This window comes from Trichosurus vulpecula, chromosome 4, assembly GCF_011100635.1.
Source record: "Trichosurus vulpecula isolate mTriVul1 chromosome 4, mTriVul1.pri, whole genome shotgun sequence".
Classification (NCBI taxonomy): domain Eukaryota; kingdom Metazoa; phylum Chordata; class Mammalia; order Diprotodontia; family Phalangeridae; genus Trichosurus; species Trichosurus vulpecula.
This window is the reverse complement of record NC_050576.1, coordinates 38,526,361-38,553,263: the sequence shown is the minus strand read 5'-3', so window position 1 is coordinate 38,553,263 and position 26,903 is coordinate 38,526,361.

The following is a 26,903-nucleotide window of genomic DNA, read 5'->3' as shown; positions in this document are numbered from 1 at the left end:
TAAAGCCTATGGACTATATCCCAGAAGAACATTTTAAAATAAATCAAATAAAATACAGAGGATTACAAAGGAAGCCAATTCCATTGAACTAGAGTTACCAAATTACTTTTTGAAAAAAATTCACAGAACCCAGTTTAAAAAAACAGTAAAGAGGAGAGACTTGAAGAGGAAGACCAACTAGGAGATCTAGGATGATGGAAATCTGGAGGGTCAGGAGAGGGTTTTTAAGAGTGTCTAAAGAAGCTCTGAATCTGTCTAGCCCATACCTCTCCAACCGATCCACAAGAATAGCATGAGAAAATTTGTTAAACCTAGATAACCATTCTAGTGGACATCCCCCACCATCATCGCCATCGACCAGTCTAGTGACCCTGTCAAAAAGAGGAATAAGGTTAGTCTAGCATGACATGCTCTTGAGGAAGCCATGCAGGCTCTGTGTGTTTGCCAATGTATTTTCTAATCATTCACTAATTGCATCTTTAATAAACTCTAGAATTTTGCCAGCAAATAAAATCTAGCTCACTGACTGACTGCTTTGAGACTCCCTCTTACTCCTAGAAAGAACTTGTGCTGCCTTGGGAAGTGGTTGATTATCCATCCCTGGAGGTCATTAACCAGAGTCTGGATATCTACAATCTTAGGGATTTTATAGAGAGGATTGCCACTTAGGTTTAGATTGGGCCAGTTGATCTCTGAAGACCCCAACCCCAGGGCACCAAAATTGAAAGGAGGCTAAAATGGCAAATAATGATCTTCAAAGATTGTGAAATTTTAAAATTTGTTACACTTAAACCTTGAAAGCACTTTCACTCCTTTAGTAGCATAGAATCTAATTAGCAAGAAGAACTAAATTGAGAAACTAACAAAGGACTCATTTCCTGCCTCCTCAAGAAGTCCTTTCCTGATTCCCCAGTTGTTACTGACCACCTCCTCCCAAAAAAGGTATGTGTACTTTGTGCATATATTATTTATATAATCTGCTATTTCATACTGCCAAGAGAATATAAGCTACCTGAGGGCAAGGACTATTTTTTTTGGTTTTTATCTTTCTATCACTCCTTCCCAACTTTGCCTTAGCAAAGTGCCTTGAACTAGTAAGCACTAATAAATATTTGTTGAATTAGATTGACTTGAATGGTTCCAGACTCTTGTGACTACTGATAATACCAACCAGAACTAGGGAAGAGGCAATGGGAAGAAAGTCAAAGAGAAGAGCATTGTGAAGGAAGAATTGAGAAAACTTCTCATTGAGTGAACTAGGAGCTTCAGGGTAGAAACGAGTCAAGGAAAACCCTGAAGTTGTGTCTGTCTTCACCAAAGGCATTTATTACGAGCTTATCTGTTAACATGATTGAAAAAGTTTTTAATGAAATAGAGAAGGCAGGGAAACAGAAGAGCATGTGTCTCTTCATTTGGAATGGTTTGGAGCACAGTTTCAAAATGGAATTTACTTCTGTCTAAAGAAAGAAGATGCAGAGCACCTCTCACTCTACCACAGAGAATGACTATCCTAAGCACCACAGGATGTGAATTGAACAGAAATGACTTCTAAAAGTTTCCAAATTCAGATAAGTGAACCAGGATGTTACCAACTCTTCCTTCCATCACACAAAGTACTCAGTCAATCAACAAACACTTATTAAGTGCCTACTATGTGCCAGACACTGTACTAAGTACTATACAAGTATTATCCTTTTTAATCCTCACGATTAGGTTAGGTGCCTTGTCCAAAGTCACACAGCTAGTAAGTATCTGGGGCTGGATTTGAATTCAGGTCTTTCTGACTCCAGGCCCAACACTCTATCCACTATACCACCTAGATGTCTCTAAGAATGTAACAAATAAATCCAATATGAAAACATCCTTGAATGCTTACAACCAACGTGCTCCTGTGTTTACATATAGTCCCCCTTCTTCCAGAATGCAAAGCATAGGGAAAAATAACTCATATAATGAGAAACAGTAAGCATTTCAAAGACCACCCATCAGACAGCAAGTCAGCTTGTTTCCTAAAATGCCCATGATCCATTACTTGCTAAAGCTCTCACAACTACAGGATGCTAAATCAGGGATGTGTCAGGAGAATACCACAGTGCACAAATTTGTAGGAAAAAAAAGAAGACAGATGTTTGTGTTTCAGATACGGATATGTCCATGAAGTATTGCCACCCACACACCCACCCTTGTCCCACACTTTACCCAAGAGCATCAGGAGAGAATATTCTTGAAGTATTTCAAAGATAAACTGGACTGATCTAGAACCCTCTCTCTCCTACCACTAGAGAGAAATGCAATGCAATAGGACCTTGGAGAGTCCTAGCAAGCAATAGCAGCATTGTGAAGCTGACATACTGTAAGCCTGCAGGAAGCCTTTGACTCAGCACAACAGTTCCCCATGGAGCCAAAGGTAAGTGTCACTCTAGGTGTGTGATGATCCAACTGTTCACTAGAGAAGATCTGATTAACTTTGAGGTAGATGTCTCTGATGGCCCAAAGCTAGAAAACAATCCAAAATCGGGGAAGGTGGGAGATGAGTAATTATGCTCTGCCTCCCTACTGAGGAAAACACACATGCCACGAAGGTCTCTAGTAGAAGAAACTGCTTTTCGTTGCTTTTTCTTTTTTTATGAAGGCCATTTGACTTTTGAAGTGGTGAGGAACAGGGAAGTATAGGCAGTTTGCCCTAGAAGGGGCTTTAGAAATCATCTAGACTAACCCCTTCATTTCACAGATGAGAAAACTGAGGCTACAGCCAACAAAGTTTCAGGTCTGAGACCCATAAAATCTTAAGAGTTGGAAAGAAATTGGGAAAGAGCAATTGGGTGGGTGAGGGAGAAGCATAAAAGCTATGTTCAAGTATTAGAAGGCTTGTCTTGCGGAAACAAAACAAGACCAGAGAGCAGAACCAGAAGCAATGGGCAAAACATTGTGGGGCAGAAGATTTAGATTTGATATGAGGAAATAATTCTTTTTAAAATTCTTTTTATTTATTTCATTAAATATTTCCCAATTACATGGAAAAGAATGTTTAACAATTTTTTTTAAATTTTGAGTTCCAAATTCTCTCCCTCCCTCCTACCTCTCCACGTTCCTTGAGAAGGCAAGCACTTTGATTTCAATTATACGTGTGCAGTCATGCCAAACATATGTTCATATTAGCCATGTTACAGAAGAAAACTCAAACAAAATAAAACAATAAAAAGAAAGTTTTAAAAAACTATGTTTCAATCTGCATTCAGATTCCATCAGTTGTCTCTCTGGGGGTGAATAGCACTTTTTATCATGGGTCCTTCGGAATTGTCTAGAATCATCGTCTTGATTAGAGCACTTAAGACTTTCACAGTTGATCATTTTTACAATATTGCTGTTACTGTGTAGAGTGATATTGTTCTGCTCACTTCACTTCTTCTCAGTTCATATAAGTCTTCAAAGGTTTTCCTGAAACTATTCTGCTTGACATTTCTTATACCAAAATAGTATTCCATCACAATCCACAACTTTTTCAGACATTCCCCAGTTGATAGGAATCTCCTCAATTTCCAATTCTTTGTCCCCACAAAAAAGCTCCTATAAATATTTTTGCACAAAGGGGTCCTTTTCCCTTTTCTTTGATATCTTTGGGATACAGATGTAGTAGGAGCATAGCAGAGTCAAAGTATATGCACAGTTTCATAGTCCTTTAGGCACAGTCCCAAATTGTTCTCCAGAATAGTTGAACTAGTTTCCAGACGGCTCTGGAGGAGAAAGTGAGGCTGGTGACCTTGCACAGCCCTCCCTCACTCAAATCAAAGTCAATTGCAAGTCATGTCATCATCTCCCTGATGTTGTGGTCCTCTTTGAAAACGAAGGACAAACACAACAACTAGTTCACAACTCCAGCAATGGTCCTTATTTTTCCATATCCCCTTCAGAATTTGTAGTTTTCCTTTTCTGTCATGTTAGAGCCAGGCTGATAGGTGTGAGATGATATTGCAGAATTGTTTTTAATTTGCATTTTTCTAATTAGTAGTGATTTAGAGAATTTTTCCTGTGATTATTGACAGCTTTGATTTCTTCTTCTGAAAATTGCCTGTTCATATCATTTGACCATTTATCAACTGAGGAGTGGCTCTTATTTTTATAAATTTGGTTCAGTTCATACATATTTGAAAAAAAATCAGGTCTTTATCAGAGAAACTTGTTGCAAAAAAGTTGAACCAACCCTGTATTCCTGCTATTAATCCCCCCTGGTCATAATGTACAATCTTTGTGATATATTGCTATAATCTCCTTGCTAGTATTTCATTAAAAACTTTGCCTCAATATTCCTTAAGAAAATTGGTTTATAGTTCCTTTCTCTGTTTTTGCTCTCCCTGGTTTAAGTATCAAAACTATATTTGTGTCATAAAAGGAATTTGGTAAGACTCCTTTTTTACCTTTTTTCCCAATAGTTTATATAGTATTGGAATTAATTGTTTCTTAAATGTTTGGTAGAATTCACTTGTGAATCCACTTTATCCTGGAGATTTTTCTTTAGGAAACTCAGTTATGGCTTGTTCAATTTCTTTTCATAAGATAGCGTTATTTGAGTATTCTATTTCCTCTTCTGTTAATCTGGGTAACACATTAAAAAAAATTCCTCCACTTCACTTATATTTTCAGTTTTATTGGTATATAATTAGGCAACATAACTCCTAATAATTGCTTTAATTTCATCTTCATTGGTGGCGCATTCACCCTTTTCATTTTTAATACTAATAATTTGGTATTCCTTTTAAGATCAAATTAACCAATGGTTTATGCATTTTATTGTTTTTTATAAAAAGAGATTCTAGTTTTATTTTTTAGTTCAGTGGTGTTTTTCTTTTTTCTTTCAATTTTATTAATCTCTCCTTTGATTTTCAGGATTTCCATTTTGGTGCTTACTTGGGGATTTTTAGTTTGTTCTTTTTCTTTTTATGGTTTTTTTAGTTGCATGCCCAATTCGTTGATCTGTGCTTTCTTCTATTAATGTACACATTTAGAAGTATAAATTTACCCTAAATATCGCTTTGGCTGCGAATTTTGGATTGTTATCTCATTGTTGTCATTCTCTTTAATGAAATTATTCTTTATTTCTATGATTCATTCTTTGACCCACTCGTTCTCTAGGATTAGATTATTTGGTTTCAAATTAACTTTTAATTTATGCCTCTGCTGCCCTTTGTTAAATGCAATTTTTATTGAATTATGGCCCGAGAAGTATGCATTTAATATTTCTGCTCTCCTGCGTTTGGTTGTGAGGTTTTTTAATGCCCTAATACATGATCGATTTTTGTGAAGGTGCCATATACAGCCAAGAAAAAGGTATACTCTTTTCTATTCCCATTTGGTTTTCTCCAGAGGTCTAGCATATCTAACTTTTCTAAAATTCTGTTCATCACCTTGATTTTCTTATTTATTTTATGGTTAGATTTACCTAGCTCTGAGAAGGGAAAGTTGATGTCCCCCAACAGTATAGTTTTACTATTTCCTCCTGTAATCCATTTAACTTTTCCTTTATGCATTTGGATGCTACATCATACATGTTTAGTATATATGTTTAATGCATATATGTTTACTAATGATATTACTTCATTATCTCTGGTTTCTTTAAACAAGATGTAGTTTCCATGCTTATCCCTTTCAATTAGGTCTACTTTTTCTTTTGCTTTGTCTGAGATCATGATTTCTACCCCTACTTTTTTAACCTCAGCTGAAGCATAATGAGGTGCTCTAGTCCGTTATTTTTATTCTGTTTGTGTCTCTACTTCAGGCATGTTTCTTGTAAAGAACATATTTTTGGATTCTGGTTTTTAATTCATTATGCTGTCAACTTCTGTTTTATTAGTGAATCCATGCCATTCACATTCACAGTTATGATTACTAACTGTGCATTTCCTTCTATCCTGTTTTCTTATGTTTATTCTTCTCTCTCTCTTTTTATCCTGTGCCTCCTCTAAAATGTGTTTTGCCTCTGACCATTGCCTTCATTTATCTGCCCTCCCTTTTATCATTCCTCCTTTCTCTTCTCACTTTCCCCTCCTACCAAGAAACTCTGAGGGTCTTCCCCTCCCTGATTGATTCTTTTGTGAAGGCAAACTAGATCACCTTTTTGTCTAAATTCTTACCTAGCCTTTAATTACTAAATGGGTATTGCCTCAGACAAATTGAGACCTTAGCTTAAAAAAGCCAAGGTCCCCCATTGCATCCAGGACCGTCACCAGTTATCTTAACTTATGTCTTGCCACTGGACTCTGATGACTCTGGAGGAGAGAGTGAGGATGGTGACTTTGCACAGTGCTGCCTCACTTAAATCTAATTCACTTGCAAGCCAAGACATCACCATCCTCATGTCATTGATCCTCTTCAGGAATGAAGGACAAACAACCACAATACTCTCCTACTTCCTTGTTGGGTAAGATAGATTTCTATTACCAATTGAATATATGTTTGTAAATGAATATGAATATGGTATGCATATCCCTTTTTCTCCAGAGGAGACCATTTGCAAAGGTGGCTGCATGGTTAATCCTAAGGATCACCAGGGTTGGTTTCCAGATGCCATCTTTCTGACTCCAAACATAGACATCATGGTCTGTACCACAAGTTACAATTCAATCACTCTTGGGAGCCCAGTTAATACCTGTGATGAGTCCATTATGTTCCTTCAGTTCATGGGCTTTCACCCATTGGTTCCCACTCTTCTTGTAAATGTGAACTTCATGATTACTAGGGCTAAGGGCAATCTGAGTGTGGTCTCTGTTCCAAGCATGGCAGGTGATTGACTCTAGCAAAAATTGATGTAAGGACATTATTTTTTGTGTTTTCAAAAGGGGAAAAGCTGAGATAGGGAGGGTGCAGATAGGCCCCAGAGCAGAGGATTTGAGGACTCTGGTCAGTTGATGCAAATAAGCTCCAGCAGGCGGCAGGAGGAAGATGCATATCCTTCTTTGAAGCAATTTAGATGTTGGTAAAGTTCAAGCATTGCCTGCCCCCCCAAAAAAAATTCCCCCTCCACTTTAAAAGTTCTTGCTTGTGCACCTCTTTTAAGTGAGTTAATTGCCCCTATTCTTCCTCTCCCTTCCCCTTGCTCTCAGGGCATCCCTCTTTCTTGACTATCCATTTTTTTTTACATCATCCCAACATAACCAACTCACTCCTGCACTTTCTTTCTACATAGAATCCTTCTAAATGCCATAACAATGATAACATTCTTAGAAGATACATGTATCATCTCCCTATATACAAAGGTACATGGTGTAACTTTACCGAATTCCTTATGATTTCTCTTTTGTGTTTACCTTTTTATGCTACTCTTGAGTCTTGTATTTTAAAATTCATTTTTTTATTAAGTTTTGTGGGTTTTTTTTAAACAGGAATGCTTAAAAATCCTCTATTTCATGGAATATCCATATTTTTCCACTTGAAGACTCATCCTCAGTTTTGCTGGGTAGGTTATTCTTAGCTGCGACCCCAGCTCCTTTGCCTTCCAATATCTTATTCCAAGCCCTCCACTCCTTTAATGTGGTAGCTAAATGTTGTGTGATACTAACTGTGGCTCCATGCTATTTGAATGATTTCTTTCTTGCTGCTTGAAGTATTTTCTTTTTGATCTAGGAGCTCTGGAATTTGGCTGTAATATTCCTTGGAGTTTTTATTTTGGGATCTCTTTCAGTGGTGATTGGTAGATTCTTTCAATTTCTATTTTATCCCATGGTTCTAAGATATTGGGGCACTTTTCCTTGATAATTCCTTGAAATATGATGCCTAGGCTATATCTTTCACTATGGCTTTCAGGCAATACAATAATTCCTAAATCATTTCTCCTCCATCTAGTTGCCAGGTCAGTTGTTTTTCTGATGAGATATTTCACATTTTCTTCTATTTTTTTATTCTTTTGACTTTGTTTTATTATTTCTTGATGTCTCATGAAGCTATTAGCCTCAACTTGTCCCATTCTAATTTTTAAGGAATTATTTTCTTCAGTGAGCTTTTGTGCCCCTTTTTTCATTTGGCTGATTTTGCTTGTTGAGGAATTATTTTCATTAGTAAATTTTTTGAACCTCCTCTCATTTAGCCAACTCTGTTTTTTAGTGGGAGGAGGTTCAAAAATTTACTAATTGCCTCTTTTAACAAAGTATTAATTTACTTTTCATTATTTTCTTTCATCATTTTCATTTCTTTATTAATTTTTTCTCCACCAGACTTATTTGATTTTGAAAATAATTTTTAGCTCCTCTACTCTGACCTTTTGTTGGCTCTGCCACTCTAGAATTCAATTTGAGATGTTATTTTAAAGTTGTTTGGAGGGGAATGTTGGAAGAGCTTGGCTGAGTATTCTACTCCACTATCTTGGCTCTGCCCTGAAGAACCAATCCTTAACCATCCCAATGTGGGAAGGTTCAGAAGGGGTTCAGGGATGGTTTGATGACCACTTATTGGTGTTGTAGAAGGGGGTATATTTTTCAAATAGGGTTTGGACTAAATGACATCTAAGATCCCATCTCACTCTGAGATTATGTGATTTTATAATCTCAAAGTATGCATCATGTCAAAAACAGTCTTGATCAATGGCCATCAAGTTACCATGGCCAGAAGTGATTTGTTTGAAGAGAAGAAGAGAAAGAGGAGAAGAAGGGGGATGAGAAGGAGAATAGCAGTTAAGTGTTGCAGTGGATAGAACACCGGGCTTGGAATCAAGGGGGCTCATCTTCGTGAGTTCAAATGTGACCTCAGACATTTACAATCTGTATGACCCTGGGCAAGTCACTTAACTGTGCCTCAGTTCCTTACGTGGAGAAGGAAATGGCAAACCACTCCAGTATCTACTCCAGGAAAGCCCCAAATGAGGTCATGAAGTGTTAGATACGAGTGAAAAATCATTGAACAACAAAAACCATTTCTATGGCATTTACTATCGCCAGGCACTGTGTTAAGTGCTTTGCAATTATTATCTCAACAAATAAGAATATTTGTAAAGCATTTTGCAAACCTTGAAGTTCTATATAAATGCTACTTCTTGTGAAAAAGTTGTCAATTAAGCAGAATTTGAAAGAAACAAGGGATTCTACAAAGCAGAAGGGAGGTGAGGTGGAAATGCACTTCAGGCAAGAGGGATGGTCAGTGCAAAAGTATGGAAGCAGGAGATAGAGTGCCATATATGAGGAGCAGCAACAGCATTTTTGGATAGTCCATAGAGTGAGGCAAGGGGAATAATGTGTACTAAGGCTGTGAAGGTAGGTTAGAGACAAATAATGAAGGGCTCTAGATGCCGGGAGATCTTGCATTTGATCCTAGAGGCAATAGGGAGCCATTTAGGTTTATTGAGTAAAGATCAGAAATTTAGCACTAGAAGGGATGTCAGAGAACTTTGAGTCCACCTCCTTCACTTTACAGATGAGGAAACAAGCAGAGAGAGGCTAAATGATTTGCCCCATTTCACCCAGCTAGTACATGTCTAAGGTAGGATTTGTATGCAGGTCTTCCAGACTCTGAGTCTGTTGCTTTATGCGTTACTCTACGTGGTCAGACCTGCACTTTAGGAAAATCATTTTGGCATCTGTGTGGAGGATGATTTGAGTCGGGGAGGCCAATTAAGAGGTAACTGCAATAAATCAGGTGAGAGGATATGAGAACCTGAGAAAGGTGATGGTCATGAAAGTAGAGAGAAAAGGATGGATGCATCTAATCCCTCTTCCATATGGTAACCATCCAAGTAATGGAAGATAGCTATCATGTCTTTCCCAAGTCTTCTGTCCTCCCTAGACTTGATTAATGTCCCTTCAACTGGGCCTTGCACAGAACAGTATTGTTTTCTTCCCAATCCAGCTTCCCTTCTCTGGGAGCTCTTAAACTTGTCAATGCCTTTCTAAAATATGATGTCCAGAACTCAGCACAATATGCCAGTCATTACCAGGTCAGGGTACCATGAGATTATCCTACTTCTTTCTGGATACTGTGCTTCATTTAATGTAATCTAAGATGACATTAACAGGTTTAGTTGCCATCACACTGCTGACTAGTGGTTTATCATCCACTGCAATCCATAAACCCTCTCCACATGAACTGGAGGTATGTAATGATTCAAAGGCCCTTTAGTTTCTCCATCTTATTCAGAGGCTGACAAACTCCTTAGTTTCAAACTGTACAAGCTTAGGAAAGAATCAATCAATCAGCAAGAATTTATCAAATGCATATTATGTGTTAGGCACTGTATGAGGTTGACTTCAATGAAAATTCCTGCCCTCAAGGAGCTTACATGCTATAGGAGGAAACAACATGCACACATATAAGTGTATATAACATAGGTATCTAGTAGAGGTGGGAGAGCTCCAGGGCAGGAATGGTTCCACCAATCCTGAAAAAAAAAGCTGGAAATTAAACACATGAAAGTTAGGAGTGTGATCCTAGGATCATAGATTTAGAGCTAAAAGGAACCATAGAGGTCATCTAGTCCAGGGATTCTACAACCTGAGGTCCCATGAACTTGTTCTATCAATATTTTTGTTGTTATTTAGTAATTTCAGTTGTGTCCAACTCCTCACGAGTCCATTTGTGGATTTCCTTGGCAAAGATACTGGAGTGGTTTGCCATTTCCTTCTCCAGCTCATTTTACAGATGAGGAAACTGAGGCAAACAGAGTTAAGTGACTTGCTCAGAGTCACACAACTAACAAGTGTCTGAGGCCAGATTTGAACTCAGGAAGATGAGTCTTCATGACTCCAGGGCTCAGCATTCTATCCACTGCCACCTAGCTGCCCATATTTTCAATATTTAGATCATTGTATTTCTATATAATTGGTTTCTTTGTTAATCCCTAATATTTTAGTTTGTGCATTTCAAAGCATTACTCTGAAAAAAGGGTTCATAAGATTCACCAGTCATCAAGGAGATCCATGACACAGAAAAGGTAAAGAATCTCCATCTAGTTCAAATTCCTTGTTGTTGAGGAAACTAAGGCATGGCTAGCTCAAATGACTTGTCCAGGATGCTACAGGTAGGACATGGCTGACCTGGGATTTGACCTCAGGGCCTTTGACTCCAAATCCAATGCTCTTTACACAGAAATACACTGGCATTTGGATCGTTCACACATGGACTTATAGAAAATCACCCAGAGGATAAGTAGAGATGGGGAAAACTCTCTTAAAAAACCCTCTAAAATTGCAATTAGCTTAAGAAAAACTAGTATGAGGGATAGAAAGGAAATATGGGGATAACTTTATGAAATCATGCAAAGTAAAAAAAAAAAGCAGACCCAGAAGAACAGAGTACAAACTAATTATAACCATCGAAGAGGAGACAGGAATAGTAACAAATGGACAAACCAGCAACAAGAGCCCTGATGGAGAGTTGAAGGAAATGGCTAAAAAGTAGTTGTACCATTTTATGCATAGAATTTCATTTATTTAAATGTGAAGAGTTACAAAGCAAGTTTAATTGGTTGTATTGATGTTTCAACATGAGATTTATAATAAATCACTTTACAAAGCAACAATAACCAGAAAAGGTAGGTCAGGCTTTAAATTAATGGCTGTGATTTACATATGTACCAGTTCTACAAAACATATTTATGCCCTAGAATAGGTATTAAATGCATGCTTTAGCGTAACAGGAGCGATTAATCAATATAATAGTAGTCACTCAAGAAATACAACTCATTTATCCTGTTGCTTCAACAAAGGAGCTATGTTTTTCAAAAGTTCTGAGACTAAGCCCTATGCTGGCATTGTCCTCCCAATCTCACTTCCCTTCTCCCATTGTTGCCTTCTAATAAAAGTAAAAGAATTTAATGTGCCTTTTTCTCTTTTGGAAGGAGTAACCTCACCTGGCCTAGAGCTGCCAGATCTTTATTCTTCAGCTCCCTCCAGCACCCTGGGAGAGCAAGATTTCCAAAACATGTCTGTTATTAGATTGGGCTCCGTGAGCTATGTCAGATCCTTGTTGGATTCTTCAGGTGTATCTTTAAATCAATTCATTTGAGTCCAACCAGTCAGGTTGTGGGGCCATGGATAATGTTGGACTTGGAGTTTGAAATCCCTGAGACGGATGTGAAAAGTGATGAGCCCCTCCATACTTGGCTAGTGTGGTCTCATGACACTATACAATCCGTTGCTAAAACCAAGAAATGAAAGGGCACAGTGGATAGAGTGCCTAAGACAGAATCAGGAAGAACTGAGTTTTAATCCAGTCACAGACACTTAGGTGTGGGATCCTGGACAATCACTTAGCTCTCTGTTTAGTCATCTATAAAATAGAGAGAATGCTAGCACCTACCTCCCATGGTTATTCGTGAGGGTCAAATGAAATGTTAATTGGAACATGCCTTGTAAACTTTAGAGTGCTCTATAAATGCTAGTTATCATTAATATGCTAGGATTAACATAAAACTCAGAGTTTTCCAGTAGTAGATAGATTCCCAAAGGAACTTGTGGAAACTTGTTCTCTAGAGAGCTTTACATAAGATACTCTGTGCTTTGGCCTAGAAGGAAAGGCCAAAATGAGCCCTTAAACCCTATGAGCCTCAGATTAGGCCTTCTCTTTTTAGGGGATTAGTAGCAATGGATGATCCCTAACAACCACCGTGAAATGAAATCAAGAATGTAGACCATAGTAGGAGATAAGAGGATAACTCAGACTGTTAGAGAACTTTAATCCAAAGTGGTTTACAGATGAGGCTCCCTGATACTCAGTCCATACTTGTGAACTATTCAGGAGACGAGTACAATTTCCCCCATTTTATAAGCCACAATTTTCAAACAGAGCATGATGTGGTATTAGGTGCTATGAGGCTATAGGATAGTGTAAAGCGAAGTAGATTAATGGTAAGGAAACCTGGATACTACTCCATGTTCTGCTCTAAATCATTGTGTGATCTTGAGACCTAATTGGTTAATGCTGGTGACTTTTTTATGGGTTCCCATGGCCAATATCATGTTCAAGCCTATCTTTAGGTAACAAACCTCTCCATCTTTACCTAGGCTGACCTATTGGATGATAAACACAGTCTATTGGCAGGGCCATTCGCAAAGACCTTTTCCAATTTGATATGACCTGCCAGATCTTGGCCTCATTTGGCATTACCTTGGAGGACCTGTCTCCAACAACACAATGAGGCATTGGAAGAGGATTTTTGTGGTGGAATAGTGAAGATTTGTCCCCAAAATGTCATTTTTTCATCTCTCTGTTTCCGGTAATTCTCTTAGTCCATATTCCTTTTCTACAGTTTGAAAAGCATTTTTGCAATCTTAAATTCTTTTTTATTATTTTTATTTTATTTTTATTATTTTTATTATTCATCTGGGCATATGATTTCATTTGTATAGGCAATTTCTGATGTGGAACTCAATTCATTCATATAGACTGTCAGCTGCTCTGTAACTTATAGTCCTAGAAAGTTGTCTAGGTCATTGAGTGGTGAGGTGACTTGTCCAGAATCTCTCAGCCAGAATGTGTCAGAGATAGGGCTTGAGCTCAGGTCTTTCTAAGTCAAAGGTCACACCTCTATCCTCTATGGCACGCTGCCTCTCATATTATTGTTATTATATATGGATAAAATATGGCAGGCGTTTTATTTAAAAGATGGAACCGATCACCTCCATTTTGTGAATGGTTATTTCACTGACTACTCAGATAATGTAACTGAAAACTGCTTGTAGCTCACTTCTTTCTAGTCAGCACTCCCTTTTCTGCTGCATCAGCTGTCAGAGCCAGCCAACTTCCCAATGTCTCTTATGTTGGTCCTTGTAACACATGAAATTAGGTAAGAGAAGACAGTACTTTTTTATGAGGCAAGGTAGGACAACCTCTTATAGTCTATGTTTCCATAGGATCATAGACTGAGACCCGAAAGCAACTTTGGAAGCCATTTAGTCCAACTCCTTCATCTTACAGATGAAGAAACTGAGGCAAAAGGAAGTTAAATAATTTTTCTAAAGTCACACAGAGTCAAAGTCAGTATTTGAACCCAAGTCCTTTGAGTGATATCCAGGACTCTTTCCACTGTTCCACGCTACTAGGTTCATGAGAAGAGTTTCCAGTGACAGGAAGTACGCATAGGCTGATACCTGATGGTGGCCCTCAAGAACTAAGTAGCCTGAGTTGTCAATCATTTCCTCAGCCAGAGGACCAATTTCAGCATGCTCAGACAATTTGCCCCTTTCTCATTTTCTATGGGTGGGACTTTAATAGTGACTCACTCTCCTTCTGGGGCATGACTTTCCCTTTCCAAGCAACTCATTCCATCTCCCATCATGGAGGTGCAGTTTTATTTTCAATCCTACCCTTCCCCCAGCTCACCAAAAATCAATGTCAGTTGCCAGGGAAAACAAAGAGTGCAAATGCCCACATCTGGCTCCCTTGCAGCCTGCAATACGTACAGGCTCACAATTCTTTCTTAAGGGGTATATGGATTCCAGAGTGTTTGTTAGGCTTTTAACAGTTCAATATCTGATTCCCCCATATACACACCTTGCCCTAATGCCTCTAAAGAATGACTCCTGTGCTCCCAACATAACTCATTTAGGCAAGATACTCTTTATCTCCAAAGAGAAGAATCAGTTCCTTCCCTCCTCTCACCCTCTACTAGTCTATAATCACAAACATTAGCTAAGATATAATGCATATCTTTGAATTCTATTTATCAGGTTTTTCAGATCATATTTGCTGGTTTAAGAGACCAGCATTTAGGACAAAGATCAGTTTCTCAAAGTCAAAGGGAAGCAAGAGTGTTTAAAATGAATAATAAATCACAATATATTCCACTGCCCCCCAGGTCAGGTTTGAAACCTCTTTAGAATTCTGAGAGGAAGTTTGTTTGCCTGCAGATAATCCCTGCGGTCTCCTTGCCCTGAATCCAAGTCTTTTGGTTGGAGCTCCAAAAAGGAGGTTCTTAGACTTGTAAAAACGTTGATTATGTTCCAAGCTACTGAACACACACACACACACACACACACACACACACACACACATATACATATACATACACATATATATATACATACACACACACATATATATAGCTTACATCATTTTCTGGTATTAAATGATGCGCATGAAAAGTGGAGGGAGCACATGATTGGCTGCTAATAGAGGATCAAGCACTAGTCACAACACATTCCCTTGTGTCACAATCACATGAAGTATGGCCCAGGTTTGATTGTTGTCTGAAATGCTGCAGGGTAGAGGACATATTACACAGCGGTAAAGTGAAATAATGACTGAGAAAATGGTGACCATGAATATAAACTATTCATTTTAAAAGTTTGGCAGTAAAGGGACAAAAGAAGAAAAAGCTTAGTTTTATGACTTAGCAAAACTGATAGCACTGCTGTTGTTATGGATTGGGTAGACCTGGTCATATTTATAAATATAAAAGGAGTTAATGAAGAAACAGAGACTGAAAATGCTTAAGATAGAGCAGATAAAACAGATGGAGCAAGATCCTAGAAGATGAGGGCGGAGATGTTATTGAGGAAAACAAATGTAGTATTGGTATGACCATCGGGCATGAGCACCTTTTCCCAAAATCTTCTTTCTTCCCTTCTTTGTCCTAGTTTGCTCCCTCTTCCCAACCTGCATTCACATTGAGAGGTTAGGATTCCCAGGGGAGGGTGGTCATGTGACTATAATTCATTCTCAGAATCCTAGGGTAAGCCTGGTCTGGGGAAACTATATTTCTGCTACTTACAACTATAGTTCCTAAGCTCTCTGTAGTGTATTTTCCACTTAATAAACCAACCAAAATGGCACAATTAAGCCTTAAACAGAAACATATACTAAACAGAAAGCAAAGTAAGAATAATAAAAACAAAACAAGTTTCTCCCCCATAAAGCCAGTGCTCTCTGTCTCTCTCTCTCTCTTCAACCTCACCCCCCCCCCCACCAATGCACATAGAGTCTGTGGAGAAGAGTGGGCAGAAATTTACAGAAACCTAACAAAATGACAGTTTAGTAGATGGTCATGTTTGCAGAACAATTCACAACTCTGAAATGAATGTCTTGATATCCTTGGACTCCTTGGGAAATATCTGCTCCATGAATTACCTGCTGGACAGGACCACTTCTATGTTAGCTGCTATATGTTTTCTTCCTCCAATCAGCTCCCAGCAGCAGCACTGTTCCTTTAAACATCTTCCAGCAACAAAATGTTTCTTCCAATCAGTTCATCGCCCAGGAATAGTTGTAAAGCCTCTATTTATTTAATTTGCAACAGGAAGGGGTTGGATAGATTTATTCTCTAATGATCTATGCTCTTCTCTCAGCTCCACTACTTATCTATGAATTACTTACTCAACTATGCTCATTTGTGGTTGACCCTTTTTAAAATTTTCTTTAAAAATCTGTTTATTTATTTTTACATTGCAATTATGATCTGTCCCTCCCTCTATTCCTCCTTGTCCCTACTGAACCAAAACAAAAATGAAATGAAGTTAAACGAAATAAATAACAAAACCCTCATTATAAGCATGCACAGTCCAGCAAAACAAATTTCCACATTGGATATGGTCAAAAACCTATGTCGCTATCTGCATTTTAAATTCATTATCTCTCCAACAGGAGGTAAGTGGTATATTTCATCTTCAGTCCTCTGGATTCATAGTTTTTCATGCATTGATCAGAGTTCTAACCTTTCAAATTTGTTTTTCTGTACAATGTTGTTGTCATTGTATAAATTGTTCTCCTAGTTTTGCTCACTTCAATATACATCATCTCAAAGAAATCTTCACAGTTTCCTCTAAAATTGTCCACTTCATCATTTCTTATGGCATAATATTCCACTTCATTTGCATTCCCCAGTAGGAAGACAGCCTTTTAGTTGTCAAGTGTTGACTACTACAAAAGGAGTTGTTACAAATATTTTTCTACACGTAGATTCTTTTCCTCTGTAACTTTTGGGGAATAGTTCCAAATTGTTTTCCAGAATGACAGAAACAATTCGCAGCTCCACCAACAGTGTATAGTGTGCTGTTTTCCTGCAGTATCTCTGTTTGTCATTTCCATTCTTAGTCATCTTCGCCAGTCTGATGAATGAAGTGAAACTTCAAAGAGATTTTAATTGGCACTTTTCTAATTATTAGTGATTTTGAGTGTTTTTCCCCATGGTTATTGATAGCTTGAATTTTTTTCCTTTGAAAACTGCCTGCTCCTATCATTTGACCATTTATCTAATGGAGTATGACTCCTTGTCTTCTTTCAAGCAGCAGGAGGCAGTCTTAATACCTTCTCCCCCGCTGGGAGAGAAACTACCTCATGCCCCTCATTCTATTTTACTTTGTTTCTGTTTTTACTCTGATTCTTCCATCTCTTCCACAGCGTTCTCAACTTCTGTTCTCTGTGTTAGGATGATAAACAAAACTGTACATTTCTATTATAAATATATCACAAATAGGCAATATAAAATTGTCCCATAGTTATCAAAAAATTATAGTTATTATGGTTTCCTATCCATCGAAGTCTTCATAATAGTCAAATATAAATTAGCTGCTAAGAAACCAGACACCTTAACAATCATTACTTTCAACTAGCATTTTTTTTTTCCCATGAGGTACAGATTTCTCTTGGATCCCTTCAGAACTGTGTTTCTCCAAGCATTTTTCTCCGTGAGCTTACTCACAGGTTTTATTTGAAATGTCCATAATTCTGACCCTTCCCAAAAAATAAAATTATTCCAACCTAAAATGGGTAATCCCTTCACTAGTTTGTAGATTCAACTTAGAAAGGAGGAAAGACTGGCACTTGAGTCAATGAGGGTAGGATGGACACAGTGAAAAACACACTGAAAAATCCTGAGGTACAGAAAAGGAAAATTGAATGAGCTATTGTCTGGAGGACTCTAAAGCAGAAGTCAAAGTCATCTGTTGATAATAAGGGATCAAGTGGGTTTGGGAGTGTGATAAGCCTCCAAAAAGTTTGGAATACCTCACATTTTTCCAATGATTGGTAAAATGTTTTCCTCTATGAGGTAGATTTTAAAAATTTTATTATTTTCATAGAAGCTAAGTCTTGATCATTTGCCCATTCTCACATAGAATCAGAGCTAATCCAAGTCTCCTGACTCCAAGGCTCATTCCATACTATAAGAAATTATGAAGTGGACACTTTTTTAAAGGAAAGTGTGAAGATCTCTGTGAAATTATGTATGTTGAAGTGAGCAGACCTAGGGGAACAAGAGGTTTTGTGTAAGATGCAGCAAGTAAGAAGTGAACAAGAGAATTGTTGGATAGAATTGAGAGCCCAGCTAAGTACGGTGCATTCACGGAGCCAATTATTTCTTTCCAGCTGCACTTTCCATCTTGGAGTGAGAAGTAGTAAAAAATGTAGACAGTGGCATTTATCAGAGTTGAGGATTAATTGGTCAGGTAGAGAAGAAGGAGGTGGTATCAAGGCAATCTTGGGTGCAAGAGGAAATTGCCATTAACCTTTGATTCAATTCAAAACTTTTACTAAATCTCTGCTACATGCCAGGTACTGTGATTGATTGATGCTGGGTACAAAAACACAAATGGATGGAAGCCACTGCCTTCAAAAAGCTTTTTTTCCTAGGATAATAGAGAATATACACAGATATAGAAATATAAAGTATGTATAAAATTATATAAAGTAAATTCAACAAGGAAAGGCACTAACAACTAGGTGGGGTGGTGGTGGGGCATTGTTTCAGAGGTGATCCCTGAGAAAGGCTTTGAAGGATTCTAGGGACACTGGGAAGGGAAAGTGAGGAGGGAGTGCATTCCAGACATGGGGAACAGTCTGTGCAGAGGTGGAGAGACAAGAGAAGGAATTTTGTATTCAGAGAGCTTCTTTTTTGTTTTGTTTTTGGGGTTTTTTTGTTTTGTTTTTTGGAGGGGGGAAGGCAGGGCAATTGGGATTATGTGACTTGCCCAGGGTCACACAGCTAGTAAATGTGTCGAGTGTCTGAGGCTGGATTTGAACTCAGGTGCTCCTGACCCCAGGGCCGGTGCTCTACTCACTGAGCCATCTAGCTGCCTCATTCAGGGAACTTCTAGCAGGTGAATTAGACTAGAATGGTGAGTATATAAAGTATAACAGAAGAGGAAGAGAATAAGCATTTATATTGCACCTACTATGTGCCAAGCATCAGGCTAAATGTCAAACTTTTACAAATATCTCATTTGACCCTCACAACAAATCCTGCAAAGTAAGCGTTGTTATTTTACAGTTGAGGAAACTATAGTGAAGTAATGCATCATGCTATGAGCCCAATAGAGATAAAAGCAAAGTTCTACACTTGGATTCCAAAGAATCAATTGCTAAAATACAGGTTAAGGAAGATGCAGTATGGTGTTATGTGATAGCAGCTAATACAAAAAACATTGGAAAGTTTTAGCCTACTGGAGGTTTGATATGAATTAAGAATGTTACATGACAGAAAAAAACCTTAAAGTAATGTTAGACTGCCTTAATAAAGGCTTTAATGAGGCAGGTGGCACTTGTCTACTGTAATCTATCCTAAAAACAACAACCAGTATTGAATCCTGGGCACCCAGTTTAAAATTGGACATAACAAAAACAAAGAACAACCAAGACAGCAAGCATGAAAGAGACACTGTGATAGAAGATCAGTGGAAAGAAGTGGGAATATTTAGCCTAGGGAGGGTAGAGCTGAAGAAAGACAGATTTCACTTCAAATTAAGGAAAATGTTCCCGACAGTTAGAGCTATGTGAATGGCATACAAATGTAATAGAATATTATTGTGCCACAAGAAATGATGAAGTGGACAATTTCAGAGGAAACCAGAAAGACCTTTATGAACAGATGCAAAGCAAAATGAACAGAACTAAGAATTACTATAATGATAACATTGCAAAGGAAAACAACTTTATAAGACTTTAAAACTTTGATCAATGCAATAATAAATCAGAAATCCATAAGAATGAAAATAAAACATGCTTCTCACCTCCTGGGAGAAAGTTGATGAACTTAAAATACAGAAAGAGACTTATTTTAAGATATGGCTAAACAGGAATTTTGCTTCGCTGGACTATATAGAAATGTATTGAGGTACTTTTCTTAAAAATTTGTCCAATTAAATTGAGCAAAGAAGAGGGGAAAGAGAGGAACAGATTGATTTTAAAAATGCTTGTTACCTTGAAAAAAATGAACTAAAATAAATAAATAAAATAAGCACGGAGGGTGGAGGGGGGAGGGAAAGAAAGTAGTGGGACTTCCCTTCTCTGGAAGTCATAGAACAGAAACTTTATGGCCACAGTTGTTGTGAATGTCATTCTTGTTTAGGGAAGACTTGGGCTAAGTAAAAAACCTCTGAGATCTCACCCAGCTCTGAAATTCTGTTATTCCATAATAGCACTCCATGATCACCTTCATTACCTCCTAACTTCTTGTTACCAATCTCCTTCTAAATGCTCTATTGTAAATCAGAAATGACCAAATCTTTTAGTTCAGTTGGGAGATGAATGTCATAGCTCTCATCGAGTCTGCCATTGGCTGCCTCAACCTACTCCTGGAGGATGTGGCTCAATCACACCCTCAGATTGTGGTTCTGGACCAGTACAGCCTCAAAAGATTAGTTTACACTGGGACTTCAGACTCTCATCAGAAAACACATTAAGCCACATCTAGGTGGCACAATGAATTGAGAGCTGGGCTGGAAGTCAGGAAGCTCTTGTTCAAATTCTGCCTCAGATTCTCCAGTAATTGTATGACCCTGAGCAAGTCTCTTAGCCTCGATTTCCTCATCTAGAAAATGAAAGGGTTGAACTTGAAGGCTTCTAAGATTCCTCCCAACTTTAAATCTATGATCCTATGATCTTCATTTTAACCCCAGAACAGCCCAGCCAAAACAGGTTTCTCTGGCCTATGTATCAAACATGAGTCCCCCCCTACCAATGCATAGACCTTTCCAGAGAGAAGACCACAGTCTGTGCATGCATTGGACATAATTCTCTAATGATCCGCATCTAAGCCAATCTCCTCATTTTATAGATAAGGAAACTCAAAGGACAGAGACTTGAACCCAGGTCCTCTGCTGTCATCTACACAGGGAAGTTGTAAGGATAACAAAGACAGAGCAAGAATAAGCATGTTAGCTACCTCCTTTCTTCCTTCCCTTTAGTATAAACACTGTCTAAGTAGCTGCTGGGCTTCAGGGGTCCTGAAGGTCCAGTTATTTTGCAATTAACAAGGGTAAAAGGAGCCCTTTCTGAAATACTAGCTTGGGGGCTCAGACTTTATAACTAAGCAATTGTTCCTGCCCACTGGGAATGGACTCCAACTAAATGAGCCTCTCTGTCTGCAGCAGAGATGGCCTTGGGTTTTATGCTACCCTCACAAACACTTTCTCTTCTTTACTCAAATTTTCCTAATCGTGTCTTTTCTCTTGCTCCTGATGGTGAGAGAAGGATTAGCTGAAGGAGCTCTGAATTCTGAATTAGCTGCATCTCTAATCATTGATTTGGGACCAAAAAAAACCTACCAAGCCTAACTATAAACATCTGGAAAAGGGTATTAAAAATACTTTCATGCTTGCCTATTTCATACGGCAGGGCTGGAAGGAAGGATTAGTGGATGGATCTCTATAAAACTCTAAGTTTATATATAGATGGACAGGTAGATAAACATGTATATACATATGTGTCTATAAAGATATAGACACATAAGTATATACAAACTTGGAGACACATGCATATGTGTGAGTGTGGGGAAAGTGAGACAGACAGAGACAGAGGCATATGGAAAGAAACGCCCAGAGATAGAGACAGACAGACACAGACAGACAGAGAGATAGAAACTGGCCTCTAAATCATACCTAAGGATCCCTGCAAGCCATATATTGACTTAGAAAACCAAATATTAACATTATTTGTATTCTATTGTATGTTTATTTATTTTATTAAATATTTCCCAATTACACTTTAATCTAGTTCTGCAGCAGTTGGAAGAATTATGGGTATTGTGCCCCTGGTTATGCTTTTGACATCACTGTACTATACTACATTGCCTCTGTGATACATAAGCACAGTATATGCACATATATGTACATAAATACATATGTATAGAAAGATAGACAAATAGATATATACATGTATAAACACAAATAAGTGTATGTAATAAACTATCTCCTACAATGGTTAAGAGGTGCGAAAGAGATAATGTATGTGAAAGTGCTGTCTGAGCAAATCAGAAAGAGTGATGTCAGTGTCAATTGTGATCATGACCATGACGGATGTCTGCATTCTCTAAGAGATCTGATAAAACCTAGCCACGAGGTCTACACACACACAAACAGAACATATCCATAGAGCATACCAGTAAGAAATCTCAAGACAAGCTATTAGCATGTGAAATTATTTGAGCCCCAAATCTATCTTCTTGTTTTACTAATTACCCCCTCCTTTTTGCATGTGTAATTTTGATGTGGGCAATCATTTGGAAAAACTGGGCACAGGGGATTTGGAGATTTCTGAGTTCACATGAAGCAGACTCACATAATTAGAACATTAAGCAGTGTTTTCCAGAAGCAAAAAATTGTACTTGATTCTCAGTGTCAGACTTGGGAAAGGAAAAGCTTGACTCTATCCAGTGTTTTGAACCTTGACATTTGGGGTGTGGGTAAGAAATGAGAAAACGCTTAGGAAAATGCACATCATTCTACCATGAACAGTGTGTGCTAATGATAGGGCCCTGTGTTTCTCTAGTGCTTTACATCACTCAAGGCACCTCCGTATCCACTATCTCACAGATGTTCTAGAAAGAAAGGGATGGGAACAGTTGACATCCTGGGGCGGGTAAGGATGTCTTGCCTCTCAGCCTTCTAACTCCTTTCTGCCCATTTCATGAGCAAGGTAAAGAAGGACAGAATGTTTCTCATCAGATCCACACTAAATAAAAACACATTTTCTTTGTGTGTTATATTGATTGAAGGTATACTTTTTCCAGGTCAAACAAAGCAGGGCATTGAGCAATGATTGAGGAAATGTGACCAGTGTAGAAAGTCAGTCTCAATTATTCAAACCTAAAAAGAATATTTGATTTGACATCAGAGGAGTTGTATTTGAATCCCAGCTTTTGCTGATTGCTACTGGTTTGACCATGGCCAAATTACTCTATCTCTTTGGGCCTCAGTTTCCTCATTTGTAAAATGAGGTGGTGAATTAACCCTGAAGGGCATCAGGTTCCAGATTTGGCTTAAAATTAATACTTGCTCCATTGACAAGGGAGTTAATTTTACCTTTCCATTCCCAACCTTGAATTCAAGTTGGGATCCTTCATCACAGTATTAATCATATCTTCCAGTTAAAGTCACATTCAAAATTTAACTCAAGGTTTCCAGTTCCATGATCTGGACTTTTATAGAAAGCATGGTTGCCAGAGCTTTGATAAATAAAGGTTGCTTCTAGCACCTGCCAATTAACTTATGAAAGAGTATGTGAGCAGCACATGGATCCCTAGCCTGAGTTGACTACTGAATTGAAGTCTTCATTCATTCGCCCAAATAGTTATTAACACATATCTTTATTCTTATAGATTAAGAACTGGAAGGCACCTCAAGGTCATTTAATCCTCCACCATCAAACCTAGAAGTCATTTAAACTATACTACACTGTGTAAGGAATACATGCTGCTAGACATACCAAGATAAAGATGACACAGACCCTGCTTTCAAGGAGCTTACAATCTAATTGGTGAGAGTGGGGTGAGATATACACAAACAACTGTAGGGGGAAAGGAGAATATCAAATTTCAAAGCAGAGGTCCAGGGGAAGATACTATGAAACACTTGAGGAAGGAAGGATGACAACCTGGGATACAGGATCAGGGAAGGCTTTAAGGAAGAGGTGGCACCTAAGTTGAATATCAAAAGAAGAAGGGAGAGAATTCAACAGACAAGACATAAAGGGAGTGTTTTTTAGGAAACTGGGAACCCTCTAATCCCTTTCAGAAACCCTTTAACCCTATAGGCAAAGACTTAAAGCAGGAGAGGGAGATCAGGACAAGACTGTGTATAAGGATGAGGGTGGAGATGAAGAGCAAGCTAATCGAGTTGGATGTAAAGGCTGGAATAGTGAATAGTAATGGACAAATTTAATAAGATAAATTGAAGCCAGATTGTGGAGGATGTCAGGATCAGGAGTTTATGCTTTATTTGGTAATAATAATATTTATATAATAATAGTTAGCATTGATATAATAATAGAATTTTGTGAATATTGTCTCATTTGGTCCTCATAACAACCCAACTAGGTAGGTGCTATTATTATCCCCATTTTACAGATATAGAAACTATGGCAGACAAAGGTTAAATGACTTGCCCAGAGTCACATGACTAAATGAATGTCTAAGACAAGATTCAAATTCGGATCTTCTTTGTTCCAAGTCTATAACTTTATCCACTGAACCAGCTAGCTGATGGACAATGGGGAACCCCTACTTTTAGCTTGATCAGAATGTGCATTAAAAAATTTACATGGGTAGCAGTGTGAAGAGGCGGGGTAGCATGGAAGCAAGAAGACTCATTAGGAGACTTATAATAATAGGGTAGTTGGGAAAAGATTCGGTCCTGAACAAACCTGGTTGTAAAGAGAGTTGAAAGGAGGAGACAAATATTAGAAATACGGGAAACAGAGAATTGACAAGACATAGCAACCGATTGGATAAGTGATGCCAGGCAGCAAGAAGAGTCAAAACTTAGGGTGGAGATGACTGGGAAGATGGTGGTAACATCGCTACCACAGGGGAGATAGGAAGTATCTGGGGAGAAGATGAATTCAGGCTTGGAAACATTGAGTTTCAAGTACCTACGAGATATTTTGTGTCAAATACCTCCCCCATCTCCAGAAATTGCTTTGTATTTTTGTTGTTTGTTGCTGTTGTTTAGTTGTTTCAGTTATGTCCAGTTCTTCATGACCACATTTGGGGTTTTCTTGGTAAAGATACTGGAGTGGCTTGCTATTTCTTTCTCTAGCTCTTTTTACAGATAAGGAAACTGAGGCAAACAGAGTTAAATTACTTGTCCAGAGTCACAGGAAGATGAGTCTTCCTGACTCCTGGCCCAGGTGATCTATCCACTGTACCCCCTAGCTGCTTCGTACTTACTCTGCATATGTTTTGTATTTATTTACTTATGTGTGTGTGTTGTTCACCCAATAGAATGTGATTTTAATTTTTTCTTCCTATCTTCCATATCCAATATGGTACCTGACACATAAGAAGTATTTAGTAAGTGCTTTGTTTTTTTATATTTGATCGATTGATCCAGCCCAATGCCTTTAACATAGTAGATATTTAATAAATATTCACTGAATGGAACAGAGTGGGGTGAAACTAAATTGAATCAAGATGATAGTGTGGAGTAGGTAGGCGGAAATAGAGGAATGGCACTCTAGGGTAGAGGGAAATATCAAATTGGTAGCCATCTGCATGAAGGGGATAAATGAAGCTGGGAAGTGGATGGGGTCACCAATGGAGAGTATGGAGAGTAACTTTACTGTTCATTGGCAGGAGTCAGTTGTCCCCAGTGGAAACCTCAGTTCCTAAGGTCCCCCAATATGATTAGCCAGAACTAAAGGCTAATAACCCGTTCATTAACTGCATGTTCTACCAAAAAGAGAAATCCTCCCTTTTTTCTGTTCCAATGCCAAAGTACTATTCTTCGATGGAACTATAAGACTGATTGACTACTTTGGCTTGGTTGTTTATTTCATGCCTAACAGAAGATGCCTGTGTGCCTCACCAGTTTTATGTTTATCACTATAGATCAGCTAGAGGCCAGAGAGATGCCTTGAAAACAGAGGACAAGTGCCCCAAACAAGGGCCACAGAAAGGAACAGAAGGTGACAATACTATAAATAACAATGAAAGGACTCCCAGAGACTGTCTGAAGTTGGCCCCCTCCCCATAACTCAAAGCTTGAAGCACACAGGTCACTTAGTGCCATAAAGCCTTGCATTGGAAGCCCTGGGAGGTGGGTGGAAGGAGAGCACCTTTCAGTCGAGAGAGGGTCAGCCTCTCCATCACTTTAAAAACAGCTTCCTGGCTGACAATGCTTCCCAGCATCCCTGCTTCTCCTCTGAAGGAAAGACTTGTAAGCGGTGTGGGTTATGTTAACCTCACAAGCCGGCTTACGGCCCCCTCCAGGAGCCCCAGCCACTTCTTAGACCCATTCTCGGGAAGAAGAGAAGCTCCACAGCCATTATTTCAGTATGAGCACCTGCCTCCGAGAGTGCTCAGCTCCTTCAGTACTGTTATTTCGGAGGTTAAACCAAATAAAACCTTCAGGTAGGTGAGTAACTGCCCTGAAATCTCCTTCCCTGACAGGAGCACTAATGCCAAATTAGATTTAGGATTGCAGATGTGAGAAATCTCTGTGGACGTCTTTGCTGCCTGTTCTTTTTTGTTTGTTTGTTTTTCAAGTCATTGCTCATGGTAGACCCTTGGACAAGTGGCACCATGGGATCAAGCTCAATGAATGCTCAAATTAATTTTTTTTAAAAACCAACAATTAAAGGTTGTGTCTTTGAAAACAAGGCCCCAGCATTTCCCAGTTTTCACAGCTAGTCAACAGAAGAGCAGGGAATAGATGATTGTGTTATGGTATCGTACTTACCTAGTTCGAAAAATGTCCAGCTGAAATCTCACAAGCCGGCAGTGGAGATGAGAATGTTGATATGTGCGATCCTTCATGAGGGATGAGGATGCTGTTGACACACTGTCAGCTATATAACAATGTGTTCCTCGGGCTTCCTAGTGACAAAAGAGTTTGCATATGAGCAAAAGAAGCTAACCCATAAGGCACATTATTTTAGATTGATGAACCAAAGGTAGATGCATTTTGTCAGCAGGGCAGCATGATGTAGCAGCTAGAGTTCTGAAACTGGAGTCAAGAAGGCCTGGGTTCAGATCCCACTTCAGGCACTAACTATGG